Source organism: Athene cunicularia, assembly GCF_003259725.1.
Source record: "Athene cunicularia isolate RWA chromosome 3 unlocalized genomic scaffold, athCun1 chr3_part1, whole genome shotgun sequence".
NCBI lineage: Eukaryota > Metazoa > Chordata > Aves > Strigiformes > Strigidae > Athene > Athene cunicularia.
The window spans coordinates 21836267-21863643 of record NW_020799097.1 but is presented as its reverse complement, the minus strand read 5'-3'; positions in this window follow the sequence as shown (position 1 = coordinate 21863643).

The window sequence follows — 27377 nt, the reverse complement described above, 5'->3', positions numbered from 1 at the left end:
CTCTCAGTGGGTGCTGCCATGTGTTTCCATTCAGAAATGGTGGGTGAGATTCAACTTGTCTGACGCAAGCAAGCAACGGGAAGGTTGACCAAGTCTGCCTGTGCCCTGAACTCCCTCTACAGACAGCAGAGAGAGGTCCTGTGCAGGCCACCTCCAACCTGCCACCTGGCAATGGCCTGAAGGTGCTTTAGATGAGATGAAGGAATATGGATGGTTTCCTTACATGAGAAACCACTTAATGTTTGAGATTTCTTTTATTTTTCTGTAACTTTTCTGACTAGGTGAAGAGGCTGTATCTTGTTTCTGTTATTTAAACCACAGTAAGGAAGAAATACCAAGGCAGAGTGACCCCCTGCTGCTGGTAAAGGTTTTTAATCTTTTTTTTTAAAAAAGCAAATAACAAATTGGTTTGTCCTTCACTTTGTGTTCTTCAGCAATGAATTACAGGAACTTGAAACTCAGCCCAACAGGGATGGTGTCACGTAAAGCCAAAACACATGAAAACTTTAACAGAATCACCACTGCCATAACTCAACCACCATGTGCATTCCCTGTCACAGCTGAGCCATATTTCCTTTTAAAAAGCAAGCCTTGCCCTAAGGGAAAAGAAAGCACATAGTATTATGCTCTGCTCCCCCAGGTGCTCTTCAGCTGCACCGTGGTAGATCCTCACTATAGGTGAGGAGAGGGAGGGTAGAGGAATGGCACCAAAACCTCAGCTTCACTGTGACCCTCTGACAGCACAAGAGCCCCTTGGCTGCTGCTTCAGGCCAAGGCAACCAGCGTTGCTCAGCCTTCGGTGAGACTCCACATCTCTGTCCCGACTGCTGTCTCCTGCTCCCAGAGCTGCTTTCTGGCTCCTCTGAAGCGTGTGGAGCTGTGACTGAGCCTCTGTGTGTGTCTGTCTGTCTGTCTGTGCTCTAAGGGCGAGAGGGTGAGAGCAACCTCTGCCCTTCAGACTGCAGGAGGTGGTGAATACCCAAGAGGGATACCATCGCAGCATCAATAATTTGTGCAAATCCCTGGCTCTTCTCTGAGTAATGTGCAATCTCCTGCTGGGTCTTAGCTTTCATCTGCAGCACAGCTCTGGCAAGAGATTTTTCATGCGGTAACTTCAAGTCCCCTTTTCACTCATTTGCCAGTTACATCGTGTTCATTAGCCCTGAAGCTCACCTAAGGAATTATTTGTGATGTTTCATCCCCAACTGAATTTAGCTGTTAATATGATAGGATTGTAACAGAGGAGAGCCTAAAGAAACACTGGGAGTGTTTGACATGAAAAGATACCTGCAATGTTTTTTGGCACTTTCCTCCTTATTGTCAATTTTCCAATAACACTTCTGCTCTTGTATGTGTGTCCTTGCATCTCCCTGCCTTTTCTTTGCTGAGCAGAAAAATCCTGAGGCCTCAGCTGACCCTATCTTCCAGAATGGCATGTGATGGGAAGAGAGGCATCACTCAGCAAAGAACAAGAGAAGCAGAACAAGCATCCCACCCACCGGGTGAGGGGAGCTGAAAATCTCAACTGCCAGGCATGCAGTCAGCCCGTGGTGATGCTGAGCCCAGGGTGGCTTTAATGAGCTAATGCTCCTGCAACCATTTACCAAAGCTGGGGACTCACTTAAGCTCTGGGTAGTTTTAGCTATGGTTTAACTATGCAGCTATCTCAATACAAGTTTCTGCCAAAGTGGCACAAGGAGGATGGATGTAAAACAGACTTTTTGGTTTTTTAAAAAAATCACACAGTCTGAATTCCACTTAATAATTGCTCTCTCACGTTAAAGCAAAATTAGTTCTCGTCAAGTAGCACATTAAAAAGCCCAAAGTTTGCTCAAGGATATCGACACTGGAGTATGATGCTACACCTTTATCTCACTAAGCCTATCCACTGTACATTAAATATTCAGCCTGAGCTATTCTCACAGGTTCTTTCCATAATCACTGAAAAAAATGAGCACCCCCCAGAGAGCAATTTGTCCCTTCAGGAGGTGTCTAGAAGAGGTGGGCCAACTCCTCCTCTGAATCTGTGCTTCTCTCCTTATTGACTACAGGCTGGACACCTCACTTTTAGAATGCTCGAAGTATCAAACACAAATCATCCCTATCTCTACAAAAACATCCTATTCCAATAAGAGCAATTTCCCATTGAAGACAGACACTGAAATAATCAGCAAATTCAAAAGCATGTTTGCCAGGTTCTGGTCAGCTTTCAGAGGGAGCCACTGAGCTGCAGGATGCTGTCTCTGGGTCAAAGAAGGTGGAATCTGGGCACTGAGCAGCACACTCATCTCCCATATGGAGGCTTCTGGAAACCTCAGAAAGCTGAAGCAGTGCTGAATAAGAGCATGTTACACCAGAGGGGTGAATGCAGCAGTGCATATTATAGCAACAAGACTGACTAGCATTAAGAAAGGTTGCAATGATGATGCACGGGTCTGGGCATCTGCATGGGAAGTAAAAGCTCACAAGGGACATTTCATATTTCCTGGGGAGCTGAAGCCCTTGCTACTATGTGTGCGCTGTCATCGTGCTACAACAGGAGCTGCTAGATGGATGGTTGGCACATGTCTGCTGACCATCCTCCCTGAAAGCAGCAGGATGCCCTCTGCAGAAGGAACAGCTTCCAGGCACCTGGAAAACCACAGTAGTGCTGAAGGATCCACCACAATGCACCTTCACAACCCCGCCAGCTACTGCCCTCCATCTCCCCACCATGGAAACAGTGACCCACAGTCTGGTCACTCTCATCCCTTCCAGTACCACCTCTCTTGGTGGTCCTTCCAGGGAAACGACCCTTATCAACAATGAGGTCGTGACAGCCAGTTCGCCTCCTGCCTCCCCGGAGGCAGAGGCATGGCCACTGCCTGCAGGCTGAAGACTGGAGGCCAGAGGTGGCCTGAGGACCAGGGTGAAGTCCAGTGCCCACCAGAGCCTTCTGCTGGCCTCCGGGCATGAAGCACAGCCCAAGCAGGAGGTGCCCATGTGCTGCAACAGCCCCACAGAGGCCATTTCATTGATTAATTTCAATTGGCATACAATGCAATTTAACAAGTTGCCCAATCTTTTATGTAAGCTATGAAGGAACAGCAGAAAATTAATAATTTCTGGGTGAAAAATATGATCTGCAAACAAAAAAAACAAAAAGGAGAAAGTGCAGCTCAAAACTCTGCAGCTCTATTATGATACACTTTAAATACTGTCTTGAATCTTATGTAGCTCATCATCATTTTGCTATTTGAGCAACCTGTATATAAACACCCTGATTCAACTGACATAAAATATCTGAGGTATTTAAACTAGGAATACAGTTACTTTAGGTTCTTCCCACTGTCACCAGAGCACAAGAAATGCTTCTCTGTTCTTGGGTGAGCCAGTCCACCCCACAGAGGCACCTTTTTCTTTCCACTGATTATGGAGGGAGCCTACTGTGTTTGTGCTTCTAACTTGGGCATCTCATTTAGGTTCCCATAGCTAGCTAGGATGAGCCCAGACCAAAGTCAATCCACTTAAGTATCAAATCTCCCACTGCCAAAGGCCAGGCTGAACTTGCTGTTACAGCAGACAAATACATGTCTCATCACACTTGTTTTCCCAAGCAACAAAGCCACAGTCATGAAGAGCATCACAGAACAGTTTGGGTGGGAAGGAATCTTCAGAGATCATCCAGTCCAACACCCCTGCCATGGGCAGGGACACCTTCTAGATCAGGTTGCTCGAAGCCCCATCCAGCCTGGCCTTGAACACTTCTAATGATAAGGCATCCTGTTACAGTGTCTCACCACCCTCATAATGAAAAATTTCTTCCTTATATCCAATCTAAATCTACCCTCTTTCAGTTTAAAACTGTGGCCCCTTCCCCTGTCACTACAGGCCTTGGTAAAAACTTTCTCTCGATTTTTCTTATAAGCCTCCTTTACATATTGAAAGGCCACATTAAGGTATCCCCAAAGCCTTCTCTTTTCGACTGAACCCCAACTCTTTCAGCCACTCTTCACAGGAGAGGTGCTCCGTCTTCCTGATCATCTTTGTGGCCTCCTCTGGACCCACTCTAGACAATCCATGAGGGCTCCAGAGCTGGCTGCAGTATTTCATGTAAGGTCTCATGAGAGTGGAGTAGAGGAAGAGAATTGCCTCTCTTGGCCTTCTGGCCACACTGCATTTAATGCACCCCAACATATGGTTGGCTTTTGCACATTGCTCGCTCATATCTAATTTTTTGTCCACCAGTACCCCCAAGTCCTTCTCCACAATCCATTCATCCCCCAGTCCATGCTGACATTGGGGATTACCCCAATACTTGTGCAGGATCTTGCACTCGGCCTTGTTGAACATCATGAGGTTCACATGGGCCCACTCCTCAAGACTGTCAAGGTCCTTCTGGATGACATCTCTTCCCTCTGCACCAGCTTGGTGTCATCCACAATGTTTTTCAGACAGAAATAGTTAGTTAGAGATACCCTGCACCCCAGCGCCATGCAATGCCTGTTGAAAGGTGTGTGAAGCAGCACAGCAAATGATCTTGCATGTGTCAGCACTGAACTTCCTCCAGCCCTGGGCCATATCATGTTGCTCATGAGCTGCACTGTCATCCCTGAGATTTGATTAAGAAGTGAGTTGTGCTCTACCTCAATTTTCATGGTTCTTTTCAAGCTGGACCTCATGTACTTGTAGTCTAACAGCCCTTTAAATGAAATATTCTTTTGCCAATACCTACACTATAGTATTCTTTCTGTTAACACAACGTTTGGCGTAAAATGTTACCGGTTATTATATTCTTTAATCCATGAGACTGCTAAGAAGTTCTCAATAAATAATAATTTTCATTTATTTTCAACACAGGCGTCTATAAGTAATAGCATAATATCACTGAGGATGAATTATCTGCAGGTCTTGCTGTACTGTAAATAAAATGCTGTGTGTGCTTTGTGCTATGTGAGCTGAGGTGGTGCCAGGAACCTGAAATCATCTACTTTTCTGAGAGAGAGCGAGAAAAAGAGAGGCTATATGGAGAACACAGCTCAAATTTTACATTTTGGGCTGATAAGGGACTCCTATAGATGTTTCACTTCCTCCCCTGCAACAGGCAGGTAGTAATATTTCATTTTTCTCATGCTTCTGCTCTGCTCATGGTAGTGGGAGCAGGGGGGCCAGTGGACACCCTCCCCACGCAGGCAGCATGTACTCTGGGTGCCGGTTCCCCAAGGCAGAGACTTGCTCTGCACAGGGACAGTGTGGGAGAGAAGCACTCTGGGCTTCATGGGTTACCCTGGTTGACCGCAGTCCCCCCTCAGTTGCCTGATACTATCAGGTGCTTGAGCTGAAGAGCCTCGGTACTTGCATGGAAGAATATGAGCTACTGCCATAGGTAAGGATACAACAATAAAAAAACTGTCCTGTGACTTAAAAAATATCTCTTGAATAGAAATTATGGTCTCCTGAGTGCATAAGATCCTCTCCTCCTGAGGAAGAATCAAAACCTGCCAAGATCTTAAGTCATCTGTCTCCATATCTATCTGCAACTGACTCAGTGATCTTCCCTTCTTCCAGCTGCTTAAGCAACATGTTAAGTGTCCTAAAGCCAGTGACGATATCAGTCCTTAATGAATGAACATCTACTACTTCTAGTGGAGATGCTCACGAGGCCCCCAGGATGTCCCTGCTGCACTAGGTACGTACCAACACTAAACACAATTTCCTGCCCCTTTTCACTTTCCATGCAAATAAGCAAGATGTAAAGTTTGACAGGTCACTCTAGTTACCTCTTAGTCTTTCTGAAAAGTCAAAGGTGAGCAATAGAAATTTTTTTTCTGGTGGCTCCTAGTAAAAGGTATAGGAAAAATATCAATATGCTTGTACGGTGAGACCACAGAAACAACAGAATCACTCAGACCATCAACTTCACCACAAACATCTGTGCTATATTAGATGATAGCGTTGAAAGGGAGTTATGCCAGTGTTTCAGATGCTTTGTACATACCAAGTCTGAAATAGTGACACCTAATAGTTGTGATATCTAATTAATATAATCAGTATATGGTTATTTTAAGTAATATTTTAGTATCATAATCGATTTGCTTCCATTACCTGAGAATTGCTGCAGCCAGAGAGCAACCATTCACCTAATAACTATGCTATTATCAGGTGGACCTGAGGAAATTCACTTTGGAGTACTTTGGGATCTGGCTGAAGGAGTCTCAGAGCCATTAGTGATTATAGCTGAGGTTCATGAAGGATGGGAGATGTCCCCAAAGACTGAAAAAAGGGTAAATATCTTTCAGATCGAAAAACCTAGGATCAGCTTGTCACTCAACGGTGCTCAACAAACACTCAACAGTACTCAACAGATAATCCGAGCTATCTGCAAACCCAACAGAAAAGTAAGAGAATAAGAAGCAGCTAAGGTGTTTACCAGGAATAAATTGTGTGCAGCCAACCCAGTTTCCTTCTTAGACAACATTACAAGTCAGAGATCAAGCATTGTAATGCATGACTTCAGTAAGATGGTCGCAAATGACATTCTCATGCACAAGCTGGGGGAAAGCACTCTTAAATGAACTGTGGCAATTAGATTACAGGTCTTGTCCAAAAACCTACAAAGAATGAACAGTATTCTTTGAGTGTCTGAAAAAAAAAGTACCGAATGGGCTGCTACACGCTGCTGTGTATGGGGGCTGCCTGATATTTTTACTAATGACTCATGTTATGAGAGTGGGTATGCATAAAACATCAACCTTGGAAGGTCTGCAGGCACCGAAAGACGGGAGCAGAATTCACAATGATCTAAATTCTGCAAAGTGCTCTCAGATCGGCAGTGGGATTCAAGAAGGACAAGCATAAAAAGCTTGATGCCGTGACAAAAGCATCAGTTGTGCGAACACGGGGTGAGGAGCCACGCAAGATCAGTGGAGTGAATCACAGCACCAGGCAGCAGTGTCAGATTCTTGTGGGGGCGGGAAGCAATCTCATGGGGATGCTGAGAGTGGGGTGCAGGCTGAAAGGCATATGGAGGGGTCCTCCTGCTTTGCCTGGTGCTGGTGAAGGCCCAGCAAGGCCTCCGTGTCTCGTTTTGGGCACCACCCTTCAGGGAAGAGGTGGACCAGTTAAAGAGAGCTCAGAGGAAAGCAACAAAATTAAGAAGTGCAGAAAATGTGACCTGGACAGAAAAACTGAACAAACTGGTAGCCTGGAGAGGGGGGAGACTGATAAATGCCTTCGACCACCATAAATGGACTCGACCATCTTCTCACCAGCTCTGACTGTGGACACTGTGCCCACAGCGTGCACCTCTGCTGACTCACAAAAGGCAAGAGTTTTTGTCACTGACTTACCACACTCTCTGTGTTACCGCACTTTTGCAAAGGTAAGGCCGCCCTGCTCGGCAATGCCTTAGTTGGTGTGTAACACACACCACTGTGCCACGAAGTTAATGCTAGGTAAATCTGGTTTGGATAGGAGGCTCGGGGGTGATTGGTTATCCTGGAACCAGCCAACACACCAAGCTACACTCCATGCTGCAGAATCACCAGAAGGAGGATGCCATCTAACATGCAAGCAGGGATGGGCCAGCCCAGACCTTCTCCGACCTGCAGGTTGGCATCCAGGGACATCGATGTGCATGGCTGCGTGGCCAAGTGCTACCAAGGGTTGTCCAGTACAAGGGCAGTGCTGGAAATGGGCATTTTGTTTCAGTTTTATTTAGTAAAAGAAGTTCCAGTGAAGTCTATCTCTTGCTGTTCTGTCCACTCTGCCTGGGAAAGGGGTCATAATATTGGGAGGCAAAACAAAAAACAAACAAAATTCTTGTCTTAGGTTTGTAAAGGCAGTGAAGCCAAAATCATGACTTTCTACTTCAGGTGCCTTTCTTCAGGTACCACAAAGCTCAAGCTCACCAAAATGAGCTGTACCATGCCAGGAGGGTGCCAGGGCTCCCCACGAGGGCAGAGGAAAGAAGAGAGGCTGCAGAGCAGCCCAGCGGGTCTGCAGGATGCTAGCCCCTCCTGGGGCAGCTACTCCAAAATATATGAGCCTTCATCAGTGCTTGGATAGTCCTGGTCACTCAGGACCCATGAGCCAGCAAAAACCTCTTCCCAGCACATGTATCCATGAACAGCTTGTGCCTCTGGACATGCAGCTGTAGAGGAGCAGACAGTGCCATTTGCTCTTCACCAAAAGCCCAGAAGTCAAAGGACCTGTCTCAGGATGACAAATGCTGGAGGAGACACCATATCCCTGGCCCTGGCCACCATCCAGCCCCATGAGGTGCCCCCAGGAGCAGGCCTGGGGAGGAGGCAGGTCACCACAGCAGGAGAGATGGGCATGAAGACACCGAGGGAGCAGGAGCAGGAGCATGGCTGTAGGGAAACAGATAGATTGGGAAAGGAGGCCAAAAGCTTGAAATCATAGATCTCCTAGCACCTGTCCTGCTCTTCCCATGACTCCCCTAACAAATGTAATTAAACACTGAGAATGGACTGACACTGACTGAACTTCAGCATAAGTAATCTATTAAATTTCATTAATTCTTCTTTCTGTTATAAACTCCGAGACAGAGCTGTGATCTTGTCTGTGCTCCGTAGAAGATTGTCTGCAAGGGGTAAACAACCATAATGATCTCCAGTGCAATATCCAGTTGAATACCCAAACAAGTCACACACGACAAGACTGCACAGTTTGACAGGTCTGCCATCGCACACATAGGTGAATGGAAGCAACTGCCTCATGTCTACACTTTCCTCCCCTTCCCCAGTGATGTGGGACCCACTGCAAGCCTTCAGCGTTGGGCATCTGGTCTCACCAGTCAGAGCTGCACACCCACAGGGCAAGCCCCCTCCTGAGGCAGGTAGATCTCCTCTGCATGAGCCCCCACTTTGCCACACTGACCAGAAGGTGAGGTTGGTGTCCAGCTTTGGTTCAGGAGTCCATTTCTGGGTATTTAGGATATACATGATAATACTCAAACTTCTAACATATTTAACACACTGACTGGGAGCAGGAAAGCTGTCTGTCATTATAAGTGTTGTGCTATGAAATGTCACTAACTGTGCACCCAGGTGTCCTTTTTTAGGTAACAGTGTAGTAATTTTATAACTTTAATTATATAATTATAAATTTTAACTAAATAATAATCATAATTTTGTGCAAATATCTGCTCTTTTCAGTTCTGCTTTTCTTCCCATCTTGGAGTTTTAACTCTTTCCACATGTCCATCTAACGTTTGACTTAAAATACATGTGATTTCTTTTGTTATTCTCATTGTTGCACATGGTCCAATCCACTAGCCTGATTTTTTTTTAAACAACTATTCAATATCATGTAAACCAAGTAATAGTTTATATGCCTAAGGTAAAGTTAATGTGATAGCAGAAATCCTTAGCTTATTTGTAGGAACAGAGCTTTTATTTCATATGATATTGATCATCAAGAGACAAAATGTTATTGCAGATTTCCTCTGAACTGTTCCTATAGCACCAGCATGGGGGAAGTATGAAGATCAAAAGAGCAGAGAAATTAATATTTCCTTCAGAAATTTAGATGCAAGTAGAACCAGTCAAAAAAAAAAAAAAAAAAAAAAAAAAAAAAAAAAAAAAAAGATAAAAACATTTAGTGAAAAGTTCCATCTCTGTTAATCTCCTGTTGAAATCTAGTTCTTTTGACGAGCTCTAGGACAACTCAAAGGACTTGGGCTAACACCAGACCAAAACTATTTTTGACAGTGTTCTGAAAATATTGGCTGCCTTTTGCAGTCAGACATGCAGATGGGCTTAATTTTAAACATTCGCTGTCAAAACTGGCATCATTTTATCATAGTTGCAAAATCCGGTCAACGCCCTTGCCCTGGTGGAGGTGATTACCTCCGTGCGAGCCTCACCAAAATGTCCAGTCAATGTAAATGAGCTCAGTGAGTTGTACCGCAGCTGCCAGCACGCTGGGAAAGAAAGTGGGTCTGGAGCTCGGCATGCCCTCAGGATCTGTTTTGATTCACTGTACATCATTTTTCCATGTTGCCTACTGAGACTCTTCTATAAAAATGATGTACATGTTTCATTTTAAGTAATCTCTGGTGCCTCGTAGCCTCATGCTCTTTGAAATAACCAAATTTGAATATCCATTACTGCAAGGTATTTGAGGGCAGATTTCCAGACAAGAGACAAGATCCTTAAACCATCCTTGTAACATGCACATGTTCCCAAATCCACCTGTGCAAATTACTGCATTTACAAAAATCATTTTTTTAAAATGCATAATTATTTTTGCCAAATCAGGAGACTTTCACAAGGCAGGAACAAGTAAGGATTTGGTCAACTCCTTGTATCTGTGCTTAAAAGATAAATAAAGAAGTGGAAGAGTTGTGATTATGAGAATAAATCAACTCCTAGCCTCAGCTGCTTATTATTTTAAGTGCCATAAAAACTGTAATGATAGCAAATGCAATGTTTCTTTCTTTCTATTAGCAATGAGGTATTTTCTTATTTGGGAGTCTGTCTGGGTGCAACTGCCATTTACCAGCTGAACATACCATGAGGTTGAGTGGTTTAGACAAATGAATCATCTTCCTCATCCCTGCCAAAAAACTGCCTCACCCGTGGAACACCTTACGGGGAATAAGGTAATTTCTGTCACTTTGAAACAACTCTAAATACCTTTAAAAAAGGCAGAGTTTATAAATTTGATGTAAAAGCTTCTGGTGTGCTGTGGTGTCTCACTCTGACTTCACACATAATACATCCTTCTGCCTGCTAATGTGCTTGTGGGGAGCATGCAGTGAAATAGCGGAGTTGTTAGTGCCGTAGGAAATGCTGGGGGATGAATGCGAGGGCCGGGCTTTTTGTAGTGGACTGGTTTGCCCCTTTTGCAAGATATGGAAGCATAAAGTACATCACGGCTAGAGGTGTGGTAAATCCCATCCATATGCAAGTGCCATAGAGGAAAGCCTATTCCATATAACAGGCATGAGGGGGGATCTCTGGGGTGGATTTGCACTTGAAGTACTTCTGTGTACAAAGATGGGGGGGCAATTTTTTCCTTCACTCTGGGCTCTCATTCCAATTTCAGACATTTAGATTTAGTATATCTACCTCAGTCCTGAATTAAGTGCATATGCTTATGCCACCAAGTTATGTTTCTTTAACTGCTTTAAATATTCCTAACTTCAAATACCTCCCTCTGTAACATCCCTCATGGAAGCACAAGTCTCATGGAATTCCTCTGTGTTGAAACGACCCACAAACTAGGAAGAGATGAGTTGGGATAACATAAAAAGTCTCATATCCTGCATCGGTGCACTGTCTCTCCATTCAAGATTTCCCCAAGACAAAGTGTTAAAAACAATTGCTCCTTTTGTCAGAAACACCCTGTGCCCCATCCATAGGAATGACAGTTCCCGGTTAAGACTCACTGGCACCTGCATGTGCCAAACTCATGCTAACAAAACACCACGTGGGAGGTGTTATTTGCCATTTCATGGCTGGGACTGCCTAAAAATGCCACGTATACCCTCCCAGTGTGCCCTGTGCGCTGCAGCCCCACCATGGGGTCAGCCTCATGCTCACCTGTGCCATTCCTGCCGCCAGAAAACTTTTCTCATTTCATGAACATTCTACAAAATCGTTGGGAGGTTTCAGTGTACGTTCAGGGAGAAGAGCTGGCATCACACCCACCATCACCACACAGCTGTAACAACAACGCCCCTTTGCTGGGATGTTCCAGAGAGCCAAGCTCCCCACTATGTAATAAGCATAGCGTCATGAGGTCAAACCTACTCATAAAACACAGATGGGTAGTTGTTGTAGGAAAGATTCAAGGTAACAAAACTTAAACCCATTAAGAAGTTTTTCTGTATACCAAGTATACAACTATGTAACCCATAAGAAGGGCATTTTTACATTTAGGGGCATACCACAAGGGGCAGGGCAGGGGAATACTCTAATCAGTCAAGAATACAAAGCAGGAGGCAGTTCACCTTTTGGGACGAACACTACAAGGTATCTCTAAACACCTCAATCCTAAATAGCTCTAGCATTGCTCTATCACTTTGGAAAAATTCAAATTTTATTCATGTTGATTCAACCCCACTGAATTTGGTAGCCCTCTGCAGTGTTCCCAGAGGGAATGATTTGACAAGGCAGTACTTCAGCATCAAAACTGATGTAATTTTTTTCCTCACTTGCACCTCATTTATATCCGATGCTCTCTGTTCAGTCTTGACTTTGCAAGTTTCTGTTTAACTTCATTTATTGGTAAAATTCCTTCTGACTGCTGGGTCCTGTGGATGTATTAAATGTGCTAAAGAGAGAGCAAGTGCTCACCACAGCAACACTCCATGAACAGCAGAGAAGGTCTGCTGACCATGATCGTCTTGGTGTTGATTTCATTGGGTTTGGATTGGGATCTAAATTCATGCAAATATGCCATCAAATCAACGCCACAAAACCCATAATTTTGTGTGTAACTCTTGGATTCTCCAGATGAATTTTTTCTTATGTTGCAGAGTTGTTTCTGAATATCAAAAAAGAAAAATAAGATTTATTTGTTATTTAGCAACCCATATTTACACTCTGTTATTGCCTTACCTTTGCAAGTGTATGAACTTTCAAAATATTTTCTCAAAAATAATTAAAAAAAAAAAAAAAGACTCCTGCCAATTTAAATGAAGAAACTGGAAGTTCTGTCATAAAATTCAGCTGAAGGCAGTTCTGTAGAAAAGCACAGAGGAAAACAAACAAAAAAAAAGACTGGTGTGATCAGATGAGTGTCAGTTGGAGACTGGGAAATCAATCACTGCTCTTGGAAGCCTCTACACATTTCTTCCTGTGCCTCATTGCTCAAAACTATTTCTCAAAATTCTCATCTGAAGCCTTGGCCACCACTACACTGCCCCTCACTCCTTTTTTTCTAGAGAATTCTGAATATTTTGTTCCTGTAAGAAGCAAATGCAATGGTAGGTATTATCTTGAAAGTATGAAACAGCACATTCTGTTCAAGAAATACTTTCCGAGCACTTCTTTCTGAGCACTTCAGATAATCAGCTCTTCAGATGTTTGTACCAAAGCAGCTTCACGGCTATGAAGAGCACATGCATCATCTTTAACCCAGGACATAAATCTCATCGCTCCCAGGGAAATCTCCTACCAGCTAACACTCTCAGGGAAGGAGCCATCTTCAAATATCTTTACTCAGTATTTAATTTTTGTCTGAGCTATTTCCTGGGAATTAAACACAATCCATAAAAAGAAAATAATAATCATCTGGGCAAATATGTTGGGGGAGGGATGTCCTGCAGAGGTGGAGTATTATTAAGAGAGCTGCTACATAGCCCTATTACCACCACCAACATATTTATTTTGAAATGCTAAAACATTAGTGGAAAAACAGGATTAAAATTAAGAGAAGCAAGAGCTGTACATGACAGTGTTATTTTTTGTTTAGAAATTTTATAAGAAGGCATGTTAAGGCAGGCACCTCTTCTCTCCTCATGTTTCCTCTTAAGGAGCCACTCTGCACTCTTTCCAGCTGGTAACAAAATCACCAGTCACTGCAAAGGCACAAGCCAAACCTGACAGATCCCCTCACAAATATCAGCTAAGGTTTTTACATATACATATATCATTATGTATCATAATATTATTATTAATAATAATATAATATGTACATATAATACATATACTGTGTATTAAATGTATATATCATTATCTATATAATAATGTATACATATGAAATATAATAATATAAATATATTCTATTTCTTATATATTATTTGAACATTATATATGTATATACCTTAAGTATATTATCTAGGCATTTATATGATATATAGTATATATTATATACTATAGCATAGCTACATGTATGGATATATATTTATTATTGTATAAACATTATTTACATAATACAATACATACATATATTTATTATTATAGGCTTTATATAATAAATATATATATTTTTTTGTGGTATTTCTTATATATGATTGTATAAGTTTTATATTCTTAATCTATTTTTATAATGCATAGATATATAATTATTTAACTATATTTTTATCATCATCATCATTGTGTGTTTCTGTCTTCCCACTAAGGCACACCCAATTGCATTTCCTTCAGGCAGGGGGGTGGCAGGAGGAAGGCACATGCCTGCTCCCCATCGCCATCCCCCTGGGCCTCATCTGATCCCACAGCTCCACAGCAGTGGCAGCAGCTGTGCTTCTGCACGTCCTCCTCTCCCTCAGCCAGACCGAGCCCCTGTCCTCCGGCCATCAGCCAGCTGGGGCTGTATTCCCCCACCAGCACCATCCCACATTAGTTTATCACTTCTTCAGCAACTACAGTGGAATGCTTTTGTCAAAGTGTGCTTTTGTCAAAGTGTTCTCCTTCAACATCATGGTCTTCAAGCTTCCATCACACTGGAGGAATCATGTTCACCTACATTTAAAGCTTTGGAAATAATCTTTATACTCATTATGTTTCACACTATTCACCTCAGGTTAACTCTTGCTTTTGGACATTTAATACCTACTACAAAAACCAGCAATGCAGTTGGTGTAACTCAATGTAATGAAACCAGTCATTAATTTTTTCTTCTGACCAACATTAGATAAAAATCCTTTCAAGTGTAACTTCCTCACCGGTTACTTCACCTTACAGCACTTCTGTATAGCTTCTTAGAAATGCAATGTATAGTTACAGAACTTAGAGCTTCTCATACCACCAGTTACTTCACCTCATAGAGATGCTTCTTCACCTGACAGCGCTTCTGTAAAAAGCAGCTGAAGACCAGATAGCAACTTGCAATTCAATTTTACACAGGACTTCACAAATTTTACATCCTTTCTCAGACCACACCAAGGAAGGAGCCACCAAACTGAGCCAGAGAGGTTAAATGACAATGAATACAAGTGCTCCAAGGTCACAGCGTTTTGTATCTTCTTCCTGTGTACCATCCATGTGCTATTTATTCAGAACCTCAGGACATCAACAATAGCTCTGATATACAGCTCCTAGAAGACGTATACACATGCACACACATCCCTATATGAAAATCTGACTTTTTTTTTTTTTTTTTTTTTTTTTTTTTTTTTTTTTTTTTTATATCTCTGTATGAAAACTCAAAATGGAAGCCTATTTTCTTGCTAATGCTGTAATCAGAAATGCAAGTGAACTGCCATGTGATGAAGATTTGGAGCTACCAGTAAAAACAGAAATCCCCTGCCCCCGACATCCTGACCTGCTAAAGCTGCAGCTCTCTTGGGTTTTAAATAGTGTGAGACACAGCAAAGGCATTTTACGGGCTAGTGTGACAGAAACCAGAGCACCCTCGTCATGAGCCCACAATGCCAAGGCACAGGCAGGGCAGGCACAGGTGGAAGGAGCCTGTGACCTTCTGCTTTCTGAAGGAAAACAGGAAAAAAAACCAGCAGGACACAGAGCCTAGAGAAACCAAAGTCAAAACAGGAACTAGAGTATGACTCAAGACGAGGAAATAAAAGCAATTTTTCAGGCACACTCTGGCAGGGAAGGAAGCTGGGAACCCCCAGCACAGACCTTGCTATATGCTCTGTAATTCCTGTCCTCATCAGGAAAACAGTTGCATCAAAAAACCTCCTGGGTTCATCAGCAATTTCTTCATCTACCTCATAAAGAAGTTTTTCAAGGTATGGCTTTTCTTAAATTAACTAGTTCAGAGAAGAGAGCATAACCTTCCTCACCTGACACAGCTGCAAAGGTTTTCTAAATGTACAAACAAATGCAAACTTAATTATTCTGATAATTTAACATAAGATTATTAGTTGTTTATTTCCTTTGTTTCACTCTGATGGGAATTATAATTAAATTTAATTATTGAATAACCTATTCCTATTATTTCTTCATGCCGTTGAGCTTGATGCTGCTCTCAGGATTATGGACCTGTAGGCATGATGTTCTCTGAATTTACTGTGTGTTAGCTACGGCAGCAACTGTTAATCTGAACAATTTTACTCAATGGAAAATACAAGATTGTCTAACTCTCAGCAGAAAGCTAGCAACCTATCCGGAGCTACCCTGTATTTCCTGTTGGTAAGAGAAATGTATTTGGGCAATTACTGTTAAGCAGTTGAATGAAAGTACTTTGTTAATCCCTGATGTGTCGATGTCTCAGTTACACTGGTGTGGATGCAGACTAGTTCCCTTGAGGATGACAAGTGAAATCCATCTTTCAGTAGTACAGTCTGATCTTCAGGGAAGCACTTCTAACTCAGTGCCTTAAGGGATATTGTTGTGATTGCCTTGGCCTGAACTATTCAGCCAGGCTTGCTGTTGCCGTGATGTGAATTGGGAACATCTTTGGTGATGTCCTTGGTTCCAGCAAGCAGACACAAGAGGTGGGATGTATGCTATGTACATGAGGTGTCCTTTTCCTTGACTTTTGCAGTCAAGAGAAAAAAAATGACAGTGCAGGAGTGTAATTTGGTAGCTAAATTAGGTGCTGTGACCATTACAAAGTCTTATTTTTCTGATTGCAGTAGGACTAAACATCTCCTCTCTTCCATGTGCTACCCTCTGAGGTCACACTCATGCTCTCCCAGCCTCCTCGAATGTTTTTTGCTTCTGGCACATTGACATGAACAGCTGTGCTACAATTAAATACCCGATCTCCTGCATTTGGGATTAGATCCAAATACTGTTCTACCTAAATTAATTCCTGCTTAAGCCTTCCTATGTGGCCCAGTGTTTTGGCCTGCACTCTGCTATTTTAGTTGTTGCACTCCATAAAGAAGTATCACACTGGAAGGTAATTTGCCAAAATACCTGCAACTATAGACCTGCATAAGCCCCAAGAAAATTCTAAGATCAGAACATAACACAGGATATTTGACATATGAAACCTCCCCAAGTCAAATTAATGTTGAATGGACAAGGCTGAAATTCTGTCCCAGTCGGAGATATTTCCAGTCATAGTTCCGACCTTGCAACGCGTCTCTTTCTGGGGAAGATTTCTGTAGGTGCTCTCTCCGGAGCCAAAACTGGGCTGTTTACTGGAAAACCAGATCTGGATGGTCTGGATGATCTGGATGGACCCTGACCCTTCCTGTGCAGCACAGTTCCTTGAGAGTGCAGGAGTGATGCACAGGTTAGATCAGACACCTAGAGGAGCTGTGTTAACCAGCATCACTCCTCTAACAGAGAGCTATGAAGATCAGACTGGCTACATATCCCTGATTGCACATGTGCCTTTGGGGAGAAAGAAGGTCAGTGAAAAGACGTAGGCTTCAGCTACTGGTCCAACATGATGAGAAAACTGCTTTTCAGACAGCCTGTGCTGGGACCACCTTTTGAACAAAAGGCTCAACACGGTAAAGTGCCCTTGAATAAGCTCTGGATACTTCCTTCTGTCAATGCAGTAGGTATACTGAAGCGATGAAATATTGGTTTGAGGAAGGAGTGTTTAAAACACTCAAATTGTCTGTCAGTGGGCCTGTCATCGCTGTTGACTTGCGGTGATGGAAAAGCAGACTATATCTATATTTTTGTCTGTAATGCGATGGCCTTTTGAACCTGTATCAGGAGACTATGATAAATAGGCATCGCCTTTGTTGACTGCAGGGTAGACTGAAGATGTTTTTATTTGAATACATATAAATTCCTCCTATTGTGGAATTCTGTATAGCAGCCTGGACTGCCTTGCAATCTAATGTGACGTGTGACAAATTAAACTTGTTGCTCAGGGCTCAAGAACTTGGAATAGATGATCATATCCTTCTGAGACCCATTTCTTACAGCTGGAAGTGATTGAGGAGTGTTTACTTATTCCACAATTTCTGATCGTGGTATGAACTGGTAAGGGCAGAGAAAAGTCTAATGACTTGCATGGAATTGATAAAATGCACATGTTCTTTTTGAGTGTTTAATTGACAACACAGCACAGCATATGTAGGTGCAGCCTGGCCAACTTGTGTGTGCTCGCTTGCCTGGAAGCCCTGCAGTTTATCCAACAGGCTTGGTCTGATTCCTACAGATGCTGACTGAAGAGAGGTCACCTCTGGGCTAGAAAATCAAGTTTCCATGGGTGGATTCCACCCACAACCAGCTCATAGTGCGGCCAGCTCACAGGAGTGAAGCGTATAATTTGGGGCAAGATCTACCTTTAACCTGCAGACTGGGTGAAAGTAGGATTGTCTGCCCTGTGGCACACAGCACTCTGAAGACCCTGTGTGTTGTATAGAGAAGCAAAAATACTGAGTTTGCCATGAGCTTCAGATAGGGGGAAAAAAAGTCATTTAGCTTAAAAACAACAAAAAATACCCATCTTTTCTGAATCCCATCTTTCTTGGGGTAAAAGGAAAAAGAATTCCCATTTTTAATTGTAGAAGCGAAATGTCAGATAGTGAAGTTTCTTCTTGCTTATATTGTGGGTGTATTGCCCTCACAGCTCCCAGGTCATACTGGGGGCAGTAGGAAAGCTCTTCTAGACTCCTACTTGATACAGTAATATTCTTTATATTGTTTGATGCTTTGATATTTTTTTCCTCAAATGAAAATGTTGGGGGTTTTGTGACTAACTACACATTCTCTCTTTTTTTTTTTTTTTTTTTTTTTTTTTTTTTTGAGCAATCATTTCCACTCACTTGAGTGATTGATACTGCTGAGTACTGTATTCAACAATTAGTAACTGTGGGACAACATGTGCCTCAGATGTAGCCTCATACAATTTTTGATCAGTAAGATTGTTTTCACTTGCATAAATACTACTCATCTGAAGCTTCTATCACTGGTTTTTTCTTTCCTGACACCAGGAACACAGACATATGTTAACACTAGGATCTTCTTCATAGATTTTACCTCTTCCATTGCCACAGTTTATTTGCATTTTGTTGTCACCAGGGTGTTGTGAATGCATGAAATCTGTGAAGCTGATTAGGGGGTCTGGGTTTTAGCAAAACAATAAACATGTGAAAGCAACTTGTAAACTTTTGTAGCTTCACTGCTGAGATTTCCCCTTCACTATTTATATTAATTACAATGTGTGTAAATCAAACAAATATAAATGTCAGTGACAACAGTAGTTAGCAGAAATGTAAGTGCACATCTATTTCTTTCTCTGCTCTATTTTCTCCTTCTGATTTTACTACGAAGGAGCTGTAAAATGAAGGACCACAGGATTTCCTTCCCCTTTGTTGAAAAGAAATGTGCAAAGAAGCAGAATGTTTTAAGCAGAAATGTCAGTGATAGAGATGAAATAGAATAGGAATTGGGAAAAAGAAGGGAGGAAAATTAGAAAAATATCGTTTGATTTGGTAATATGAAAGAGAAGAGGAAAGCCTCTGTATGGTAATACTGTTCCAGGGATTACTTTAGGATTTACTGCTGATTTATTTCATCAAAATGCTTTCTTTGTGTTCATTAGATTTCAGCAAAACCAATTTAGCCATCATTACTACTTAATGTTAATGTCATACATTAAAAATAATCGGTGGTCATTTGCTCCAGAAAACACTCAGGCACCTGTACCATTCTGAAACTGAGGAATGGTAGCTACCAGCAGCTATTTAACCCACTAAAACCTGTTTATTACTCAATACATTTAGAACTAGTAATTAATCTCAGGCTAGTCTTGCAGGAAAGAAATCATTGCAAGGAGAGATGTCATTTTATGAAATCAAGATGGCTTTGGATGATAGAGGCAAGGACACTTGAAGTCTTTGCTAATGAGCACCCTTTGCATACAAGGATAGCAAAATATAGTAACCTGTTATTGTTTTGGTATCTCACATTGATGATTAACACATCTACTCCTGGATAAAACAAGCCCAAGGCTGGGTGTCATTCCTCTTGGTGAGGAGATAGGATCTTGATGGACGATTCTTTACTTGTCCTTTGGGAGGGTGGGGGGATAGCGGGGGTGGGGTGTCCTGCCTCTTATAGTCAGTTAAAAGTCCTCTGCTACCTACTCTTTAATTCCCACTAGCTACTATATGCACATAGCTCATGTGCTACAGGTGCTGGCAGGGTATCTGGTAAAACAGTGAAATTACCCTATTTTCAGTTTACCTCTTCCCAGTTTCATATGACAGTTTTTTGTATGAACTATGGTTTCATTTCAACAAGCAAGAAATACAGCTAAAAGTGCCACGTAGCAGCAAAAGATTCTTTACCACTGCAGCTCTCAGCAAAAGAAGAGTTTGAGTTTCTGCTGGACACAGCTGAGTGATTAGTAAGTCTCTGCCTTGGCCTGGGCTGCACCGAGGGCTCTCAGTGCTGTCAGGGTTCAGCAGGGCTATAGACAGCTTCAGCAAAGCTCATGGCTGGGATATCAAAGTTTCCAGATTTGAAGTTAATGGACTACGCTGAAATACCAAAGTAGAATCCCCAAATGCAACAGGTCAGATATCATACTTCCATTCTTTCCATCGCAAGCATTTGCCCTGTGTGCAGCAACTTATGCAGCCTTCTCAATAGGAGAAAATGATGACAGGCAGCTATTTCTTGGATACAATTATGTTTGTTGGCAAATAACATTCTCACAAGCACAAAGATCATACATAGCCAACTTCCCTTTTCATATTGCCAAACCTAGCCTTCAAATAGCATTCTGCCCAGAAAGGGGTCTTCTGGTTTTCTTTTCTGACTTACAAATGTGACTTTTCCTGCCTGCGTGGCTTTCTGCTGAAATTCTGTTTGTTCTATAGGCACACACACATATAAGCCCTGAACTAATTAATTCCCAGTGTTAGTGTTTACATTCAGTCTAGTCCTTGGCAGCCACTACCATTGTTTTAGGTCTGATGGAGCAGTGGGATATTTAATTGTTTGCTCATTTAGTCTGAAGAGAGAGCAGCCAGCATAACCATAAAACCCAGTGAGAATTGTGTGTGACCAGCTTGAAAAACAAAGATATATTGTTGGATTTCGCCCAACCTCCTGCAAAACAATGCTTCAGCAGTGCATTCGGAGAAGGGCTGCCGTCTTCGTGTGCTGAGAGGAAGACTCAATGAGTCTCTCATGCAGAGAGCACAGATCCTCTGCACCACCTCTGCAGCAGCTGGGGGACTTAGACTGTTCCCAGCCTTTTTGCTGCTGCTTGCTCCTGCCACCATGTATTCCCACTGAGGGAACTGTGTAATTAAAAAAAAAAAAAAAAAAAAAAAAAAAAAAAAAAAAAAAAAGATTTAATACACTTTAAAAAAATTTTGGTTTGATCACCTGTGTGGAAGTGGTCCTACGAGCAATTGTCCAGACATATCTGAGGAGCACAGCAAGACTGGGGACAATGGATAGTTTTGGCTGGGGTGATGAGGATGGGAATGCATTAAGCCAAGTACTGCCACCAGCGGTGAAACTGGTACGTGAAACCTAAGAGGAGGAAAACACTGGGTCTTACTTCCCTTGCCAGTACTGTGCCACAGATTGCCCATTCCAGTATTTCTGAGGACAACCTTAAGATGTTATTTAACATTAGTAAAAGCTCTGTGGTTCCTGGAAGGAAGACATTTATAATAGCCATTTATAACAGACGTTTGCTTACTTCTCATGCTTACAGGTTATATACATCAACAGGACTGTCTCCGCCACCACAGTCACTCTGTAAAGATAGCATATAAGCATTTCCACTAAATAAATAATTGGATTAAGGAATATAATTTGCATAATTATTTCACATCTATAATTAATACACTTTCAACACCCATTAACTCATAATTCACAACAGCAATTTATTTCTCGGTACTCATCCTGTATTTATCTCTCTGCTACAAATAGCAGCAGCCTATTTTTGGCCAGCTTTGGTAGAGAAATTAATAGACTGACTGTATGGTTGTTTATTACCCATTGGCCTTCTAGCAATAATGGTGAGAGTCTCGACAGCCTGACATCTGTCTTTTGACAGGTGTAGCATCTTACCTTTTTGGTCTTGAGCGTAGATTTAGGGAAAATTCACCCTTCCCATTGTTGCTGTATGCTACAATTTTATTACAGAGCTAAATTTCTGGAGAGCTGTTAACACCACACGGTGTAAGAGTGCCTGTTTGAGAGCTAGGTGATCTTCCTTTATAGGCAACAGAAAGTCTCTTCTAGAGAGCACTTCAGAGCACCTCAGCTCGATGGCTGCTCTGACTTGTCCTATGGAGAAAGAGCAGCTGCCAAAGTACCTTAATCTCACACCACCAATGCCTTTTCTCCCATGCTTTCTGAAACCTGTCTCTACATTTTATTACTATAAAATTATTGATAGTGGTCCTTACTGGAATATATACAGCAAACAACTGGTTGACTCCTTCTGTCCAGCAGTGTTTCTGTTCCAGCTGGCATCTCACTGGGGCACTGCATGGGGCAAACAGAAAACAAAAGCTACAAAGGGCCCCCTTGGCAGCATCCTTCAGGCACAAGGACACAGAGCCGACTCTGTCCACTTTGCACTGCCTGGAGACTGCTGTAGAAATTCAGCGAATCATTCCTAAGCATGTGGACAAGAGCTGTGCAGTGTGGTTTAAACTGATTGTATCCTTGCTGCCTTGCTGGTAGCCAACGCCTACCTGCTGCTCGAGTTTCCCCACCTGACAAGCCTCCTGGCTCACACCAGGGCATCTGAACAGTCAAGTAATTTTGGTTTAAATGAGATCTTGAGACCCAAGTACACAGCTTGGGATTACCTCTTGAGTACCAGGGTCTAGCACCTGTTGTCAGTACCTATAAAACCCAATCTGAATAACAATGGCAAAGAAATAAACTGCTGTATTATTTCAGCATCCTAAATGACATTTCTCTTCCTTGCCATGTTTTAACTGCCCATGAATCATCTTTAGTTAAGTTTAAGGCAATGAGTAACTCAATGACGCAACAGAATCACCAGAAATAAAGTGTTATACCTTTGATTGATCTATTGTCAAAATAACTGCAGTATAGAGCACTATTTTATTTTAAAGGGTTTTCATTCTGTTTCCCAGGACTTCAGCAAAAGGATTTTCCTTCACCTGTTTGAAGAAAACATAGGTGGAAGAACACTCAGTGCTCACCTCCACATGGAAATAAACTGGAAGAGGCATTCCCAAATAACTGTATCTGATGCAGAAATGAGAGCTGTAATTATTATTCCAGAATAATTATTTTTGAATAGCTATTTTGGTTTAAGTCTCTGTTCAGCCATGCTGTTTCTGAATTAGCTCTGAATATGGATTACAGTCAGTCCAAAAAACCACTCCTATTCTGAAATAGGAGCATCCAGAGAGGATGCATGCCCAAATAATGTTCTGGAATAACTATTTCAGAGACTTTCCAAGCACTGAGGAGCCCTGAGGGCAGGCAGTCTGAGGTCTTCCAGCAATATCAGGGTGGCCAAGATCTGAATCGCCAAAGTGCAAAGTGCTGTCAAATCTAGGGTGGAGCAGGGAAAGCTGCTGCTACCAGTCCTTCGTGGAGCTCCTGGAGGGGTTCGCTGGGGGGGTTTTCTTGCAGAGAAACAGATCCTGTCCTCGAACACACATCCCCCAGCTTGCATATCTGAGTATGCTGGATGCTGAAGGGGCCTATGTCCATTAGTCCTCCCAGGATATTTTAGCTTGACCTCCTCTCATGTTTTTGGCAGACTTGAAGTTATTTTTACAGAGGAAGCCCAAACACATACTGAATATACTGAGAATATACATTTTAAATTCTGCTTCTCATTTGCCCTATAATTCCTTACATATAGATAACTCTTCTGTATCCCTTTATGTAAAGCAAAAATTCAGTATGGGATCTTCTCCTCTGTCTTAATGTTTTAGATTTTTTTTTTTTTTTTTTGAAAGAACACCAAAGGCAGGGGTGTCCCAGTCAGATCTGTGAGTCTGGAAAAAAAGGTAAGTTCTAAGAGAAAATTTGCTTTTCTTTCCCCATTCCTATAATCTTTCCTCACCTGCCACAGACATCTGAAGAAAAATTGAAATAAAACTTTCATATGAAACATTTTTTCTCAGACTGAACAGCTAGATAATTATTTGAGTTTTATTTACAGTATAATGAATGTATAAATGAAAGTATAAAACATTTGCATATTCATTTTCCTACCTTCCTCTGTAGAAATAAATTTTTTCCCCTGTATTGCATTGCAACCTATTTACATATACAATTATAGCTTTCCTTTTTGCTGGTGAGTCAACAGCCATACCTTATTTTCAGTGTTTCTATTATTTTCCTATTATTGCAGACATATGTTAACAAGTACAGAATATATGTAAGTAACTTTACATTCCTCATAGCTATTAATGCAATACAAAGTGTATTTGTCATAACCCAAAATAAAAATATACTTATTTCTTAAAGATGTATAGAAGGGGGTTTTTGATCTACACAATGTCTAATTTCATTATGTAGCTACTTCAGATATTTCTATTTTACCCATAATTCCATTGTTCTGGAAGATATTAAAACCAGGTATTAAAACCAGCTCTGAAAAGAACCACAGAATAGTCATTGTAGTGGGTGACCCCACTCCAAGGGGTGTCAAAGGCCCCATATGCAGACCAGACCCACTTCATAGGGAAGTCTGCTGCTTCCCTGGGGCCCGCATCAAGGACCTCACAGCAACACTCCCTACCCTAGTGAGACCAACAGATTACTACCCTCTCCTGTTTTTTCAGGTAGGTAGTGATAACATCACCAGGAGAAGGCCTAAAGCAATGAAGAGAGATTTCTGGTCCTTGGGAAAACTGCTTAAGGGGTTGGGGGCACAAATTGTGTTCTCCTCTATCCCTTTGGTTGTGGGGATGGATGAGGAAGATTACAGGAGAATTCAGCAGATGAATGGGTGGCTCCAAGACTGGTGTTACCATCAGGACTTTAATCATGGGTTGGTATACAGTGCACCTGATCTTTTGACATTAGACAGGATGCACCTGTCCCGGAGAGGGAAGGGGATTTGGGGGAAGGAGTTAGCTGGGCTCATTGACAGAGCTTTAAACTAGATTTGAAGGGGGAAGGGGGCAAAACATTGGCCCATCTGCAGTGCATCTATACCACTGCACACAGCATGGGTAATAAACAGGAGGAGCTTGTAGCCATGATGGAACAGGAAAATGATGATGTAGTGGCTATCACAGAGACATGGTGGGATGTCTGCCATGACTGGAGTGTGCCAGTTGCTGGGTACAAGCTCTTTAGGAGGGACAGACAGGGAAGGAGAGGTGGTGGGGTGGCTCTGTATGTTAGGGACTGTTATGATTGCTTTGAGTACAGGTGTAGTGAAGACAGGGTTGAGTGTCTTAGCATTAGAATCAGGGGGAAGGCCAACAGGGCAGATGTCATAGTGGGAGTCTACTATAGGCCACCCACCCAGGACAGAGAGATGGACGAGATATTTTATAGGCACTTAGGTGAAATCTCACAATCACTTGCCCTTGTTCTTGTGGGCGATTTTAACTTCCCAGACATCTGCTGGAAATACAACACAGCAGAACGAGAACAGTCCCGGAGATTCCTAGAATGTGTGGGAGACAACTTCCTGATGCAGCTGGTGAGTAAACCGACCAGAGAAGGTGCCCTGCTGGATCTCCTCTTTGTGAACAGAAAAGGACTGGTGGATGACATGGAATTCATGAAATAATAGAGCTCTCTATTCTTAGAGAGGCCAAGAGAGAGCTAAGCAGGACTGACATCCTGGACTCCCAAAGGGCTGAATTTGTCTTGTTTAGGCACCTTCTTGAAAGGATCCCCTGGGAGACTCTCCTGAAGGGTACAGGGGTCCAGGAAGGCTGGGGACTCTTTAAGAAGGAAGGATTAATGGCTCAGGAGCAGGCGGTGCCCAGGTGCTCTAAGAGAAGCCGACACCAGAGAAGGCTACCCTGGCTGAACAGGGAGCTTTGGCTGCAACTCAGGGAGAAAAGGAGAGTTTACAGCCTTTGGAAGAAGGGGCTATCGACTCACAGTGATTGCAGAGAGGCTGTGAGGCTATGCAGGGTGGAAATCAGAAGGGCTAAAGCCCAACTGGAAATTAATCTGGCCTCAGCAGTCAAGGATAACAAGAAAAGTTTCTATGTCAGTAGCAAAAGAAAGTCCAGGGAGAATCTCCATACCCTGATAGATGCAGGAGGAAATTTGGTAACAAGTGATGAGGAGAAGGCTGAGGTGCTTAATGCCTTCTTTGCCTCAGTCTTTAATAGCAAGGTTAGTTGTATTGATGAAATCCAGCCTCCACAGCCAGAAGACAGACACTGGGAGAACGACCCCCCTGCAATCCAGGAGACAGTCAGTGACCTGCTGCATCACACAGACACACACCAGTCTATGGGACTCGATGGGATATACCCGAGGGTGCTGAAGGAGCTGGCTGGGGTGCTCGCCAAGCTGCTTTCCATCATTTACCAGCAGTCCTGGCTGACAGGGGACATCCCGACAGATTGGAAATTGGCCAGTGTGACGCCCAGATATAAGAAGGGTCGGAAGAATGATCCAGGAAATGACAGGCCTGTCAGCTTGACTTCAGTGCTGGGGAAGCTGATGGAGCAGCTCATCCTGAGTGCCATCACACAACACATGTGGGACAAACAGGGGATCAGGCCCAGTCAGCATGGGTTTATGAAAGGCAGGTCCTTCCTGACAAACCTGATCTCCTTCTACGACAGGGCGACCTGCTTATTGGATGAAGGAAAGGCTGTGGATGTTGTTTACCTTGATTTTAGTAAGGCCTTTGACACCGTTTCCCACAGCATTCTCCTGGCAAAACTGGCTGCTCGAGGTTTGGACAATTGCACACTTCACTGGGTTAAAAACTGTCTGGACGACCAGGCCCAGAGAGTTGTGGTGAATGGAGTTAAATCCAGTTGGCAGCCGGTCACAAGTGGTGTCCCCCAGGGCTTGGTTTTGGGGTCACTCCTGTTTAACATCTTTATTGATGATCTGGACGAGGGGATCGAGTGCACCCTCAGTCAGTTTGCAGGTGACACCCAGTTGGGTGGGAGTGTTGATCTGCTCGAGGGCAGGGAGGCTCTGCAGAGAGACCTGGACAGGCTGGAGCCATGGGCTGAGCCCAACTGGAGGAGTTTCCATAAGGCCAAATGCCAGGGGCTGCCCTTGGGCCACAACAACCCCAGCAGTGCTACAGGCTTGGGGAGGAGTGGCTGGAGAGCTGCCAGTCAGAGAGGGACCTGGGGGTGTGATTGACAGCCGGCTGAACAGGAGCCAGCAGTGTGCCCAGGTGGCCAAGAAGGCCAATGGCATCCTGGCTTGTGTCAGCACTAGCGTGGCCAGCAGGGACAGGGAAGGGATCTGACCCCTGTACTCGGCACTGGTGAGGCCACCCCTCGATTCCTGTGTTCAGTTTTGGGCCCCTCACTCCAAAAAGGACATTGAATGACTCGAGCGTGTCCAGAGAAGGGCAACGAAGCTGGTGCAGGGTCTGGAGCACAGGTCATACGGGGAGCGGCTGAGGGAACTGGG